The sequence below is a fragment of the Malurus melanocephalus genome, unplaced genomic scaffold (assembly GCF_030028575.1).
Source record: "Malurus melanocephalus ecotype Western Australia unplaced genomic scaffold, MMel_1.1 scaffold_645, whole genome shotgun sequence".
Classification (NCBI taxonomy): domain Eukaryota; kingdom Metazoa; phylum Chordata; class Aves; order Passeriformes; family Maluridae; genus Malurus; species Malurus melanocephalus.
The window spans coordinates 136944-141090 of NW_026623877.1; positions in this window are offsets into that span (position 1 = coordinate 136944).

Sequence of the window (4147 nt, forward strand, 5' to 3'; positions counted from 1 at the left end):
AACCTGTTATTAGTTTATATATTTGGTTTTGGAGTCTGAACATTAGTTGATCACACTACAGATTGCCTCTTGTTGACAGTGTCTGTTGTACCTTTCCTAACTCATAACCTGGAAAGGATTGGAACCWGTGCCCTCAGGCCAACCCTTAGAGTACAACTGTTTTGTAATTAACTGGACTCTTCTAAAAAGAATGCTTTTATTGCCACAAGGATTCCTTAATTAGTGATAAAAGTTTTATTCTGTCTCTTTGCAATGTTTTGTTTTGCTCTGATGGSAAAAAAAGGAAATACATGTTTTCTTTGTTAGGAAATGAGAAATGACAAACATTAAAAATTGTATTGTATGGCATCTTGAAATGTTTGACATTTAACAATGTTTGCAAAGAATAATGTTATCATCTGCATATTTTTGAAGAGCTAATTACTTTCACATGCTTGATGAAAAAAATCAAACAGCCATATATTGTTATTTACCCAAAGAAGTATTCAAACATCATTGGTTACATATAAAATTAATAAAAACTTAGAAAAATATTTTCCTTATCAAAACTATGGGAAGCTGTGGCATTGTTCCCTCTTCCTATTTATATTTCCTGAAATACTAAATTCTTCCATTTCTGGTTTGCAAGAAGACTTATTTCACTTGGAATCTGCATGCAGTCAGAGGGAAAGCCCTGATGGGAGACAAGCAGTTGCCATAAATKAGCAGCTTTATGAATATTTGAGTTGGTTGCACTCCTGGAGCATCCTAGTGGGTCAGCTGTGCTGYGGCTGCACAAATGTGCTTCGCTGTGATGTGCAAGTACTGTGAGAAATGGATCTGGGCTGACTGGAGGCAGACTCTCTKTACACTGATTAACATCTGAGCATGATGCAGGGGAAGATTAAAATGAGGATAAAGGATATTTTCTGTTAAATTATAAAAGAAGAACACGCTGTATGAATTGCCCTCCTGTAGTTTTCACTATGTATGTATGTAGTGAGATAAAGTGTGTTAATCCTCATGAATCAACCAGGAATATGTTAAAAAAATTAACTAATTTCTTCCATTTGTGGGTGGCATTTTTAAAGTTTCCAAATACTCTGGACATATTCYATCCAAGGGGTAGGATACTCAACACTGAATTTCACCTAAGAAGCTCTGAGTAATTTACAAGCAGCCTGTTTCTAAGGTGTGAAAGTGTTACTACATCAGCTAGGACTGTATGAGGAACCAGCAAGGCACACACAGCTACTTTTTGTTTGTTTGTTGGTTTCCTGCTGTGTAGACAGAAATTTTGGGGTTTAGAATGAGATACACTGATTTTTTTTCAGGTCATCTAAGAAATAAGTGTCCAGTTTTAGGGATAAAAGGGTAATTAGTAGAAAGCTGATTAAGTAATGAAGAGCTAAAGTTCTGTGCAAAGAGGCTTGGATGTCAACATGAAGTTGAAATGCAGAATAGCAGAGGTTCTTTCATTGTTGTAGATGCAAGAGCTCTGAAAGGCAATTTTCCTTTTTCTGAACATTAGAATTTTGCTAATAAAACATTGAGAGTGTGCAGACAGCCTATTTCTGTCTCCAGTGTTGAAAACAGAGCAGCTCAGGACTGATGTTGGCAGTGAAAGGAACTTTTGTGAGAGAATTGTGGATCTTTTGGTCTCACTTTTAACAAAATAGATGCTACCTTTAGAAGTCTCTTGAAATCYGGCAGATTTTTTTTACCCTTCTTCCCTAGAGTTACTTATGTASTATCCTCTATATTAGGTGAAGACATACATAATTCAAAAGGCATAATTAGAAAATTGAATATAAACACTTTGTGATAACTGCATTATGAATGCTGGGACTGTTATTGTGACAACATGAAGCTGCTTTCTGTCTGCTTTATAATGTTCTTGGTTTCAACAGGARAATTGGGCTGCCTAACTTTGAGAACAGTCAGCTCTGGGACTTCACATGGCATCAGCAGTGTTGCAGCCTACTTCTGGCAGATCTTCCCAGGTAATTTTCAAAAGAGGGAGGAGAAAAAGTCAAAATACACAGAATTGCTGCTGTGATTTGTCTTAAAAGGAAATGTGTGTGTGCCAGGTTATGAAGCACACAGGTATTTTCTTTTTGGAAGAAGTTTTCTTTGTTAGACACTCTTCCCACCCTTTAAAGCTCGCAGATTAATCTTGATGCAAAATAGGAAAACCAATTAATTATCAAAAAAAAAAAAAAAACCCTTCACAGGATAGAAAACCCCTTTTACATAAATCCTTATTAGCCGTATCTTCTCAGTGTAGCAGAACTTTACTTTTCATGCCTCTTGACAGGTCCCAGTTTGACAAAGGAAGCTTAGCTTGGCTAAAAAAAAGCAAATCCATTTTTTTTGGGATTCCAATTAACACGTTGCCACTGTGTTAGAGAGCTGGAGGTGTATGAAATGATTCCCTGGGAGTTTGCCACCACTGGGAAAGGTGATTGATTCYGCTACCTGGAAAAAGTAATAGATAATGTATTAAGTAACGCAGAGATGGTTTGTTTTGTTCCCATGAAGCAAAAGACAAATTTCATCTTCATTTTAATTTTTACATGAGAGGCAGCACCACACTGAGGCACAGCTGCAAAGCTCAAACTTCTGCCGTTCCATATTGGGACCCCAGTGAAGCAGAACATTAATCTGTACAGCAAACAAATGACTATCATTTACATAATTACATTTAGTCACAACTTATAATGCATTCATAAGCGCATGAGTGAGGATGATGCATTTGCTGTGTAAGGGATAGAAATCGTGGATCAGCCTGGGCTTTGCCAGGACAGGAGGAGCAACAAAAAAAAGTGATTTTCCAGTGTGTTAGAAAATTCACACTTTTGAGTCCAGCTGTCACTGCCTGTCATTTCTGGTTTCTTTGTACTGATGGGTTTTATTTCTGTGAGTGACTGTGGATTAAGGCTCTTTTGTGTAAACCTGTGGTAACTCTTCCAGTGATTCTTGGGGGAAAAGGGTAAAATGTACCTTTCTACAGAAATGTTTCCATTAGTAACTCATGATTTACTTGGAAATGAAAGAAAGTGACTGGAAATCAAAGGGACTTCCAAGAAATACATCTTTTATCTTTAACTATGGCCCTTATGATTGCCATAGTTGCACTATGCCAGTGATTAAATAGCTTTCATAAAGTTTAAGTCCTCTTTCCCCAGAAGAATATCTACTAATAATCTTAGGTATCACTTTCATCCCTCCTTGCCTACCAATGTTTGCTTTCTCTTAACTTTTTTCATTTTTCCATTTTTTTTTTACTTTTAGCTTTTTTTTTCTCCTGTTGTACTCTCCTTTTTTTTCTTCTCTTGATTTTTTTTTCAAGTAAAAAGAGAAGCAATTATACCACCAAATGATGGAATTGATGGAAATACTGTAACAGTTGCTTATATCTCAAGTCTCCATACTTCACACATTCTCTTGTAATTCTGACAGGTTTTGAGCAATCGGACAACTATTTCTGAGATTGTTTTTTTTTTAATTTTTAACTTCAATTATTTCTCTGAGTTTTAGAGTTCTCCCATAYATGTGTCACTGTAATTCTGAAGAACACACAGCTACCACTCAAATTTTGGAGAAAACAGAAAATTAAATTATATAAAAAGAATCTCATTGATGTAGTCARTTAAAACAAAAAGGCAACATTCCACTAAAACCAGTCTTTTGTTTTCTCCTGGGAATTAGAATTCTGTCAGATAATTGTCCAGTAAACAATCAGTCTCCTAATCAGTATTAGTGTGTGTGGTGGAGTTTTGGGGGGTTTGYTTGTTTTGTTTTGGATTTTTTGACCCAGCAAAAAGGTTTTGACAGTTTTTATTTTGAATCAAAACCTTGGTCTAAATCCAGCTTGGAGTGCTAATGTTCCTACAACTCCTAGTTACTCATATCTTTTCAGACTGTTGTGTTCAGAAGAGATGCAGTCAAAGAAATCCCGAAGAGAGCTTTTAAATGCAATAGCAATGTTCATTTTCAACTCCCACCCGTTTTATAAAAAATTAAATGTTACAGTTTCTAGAGCAATTTTCATGCAAATCTATTGCATTCTTCATAAAATCCAAATAGATGCATCTCAGTTGCACTTCATATGACCTCTCTGCTTTCAGAAATTTAAAATCCCCAAATCTCATAAGTCTTCATGCAT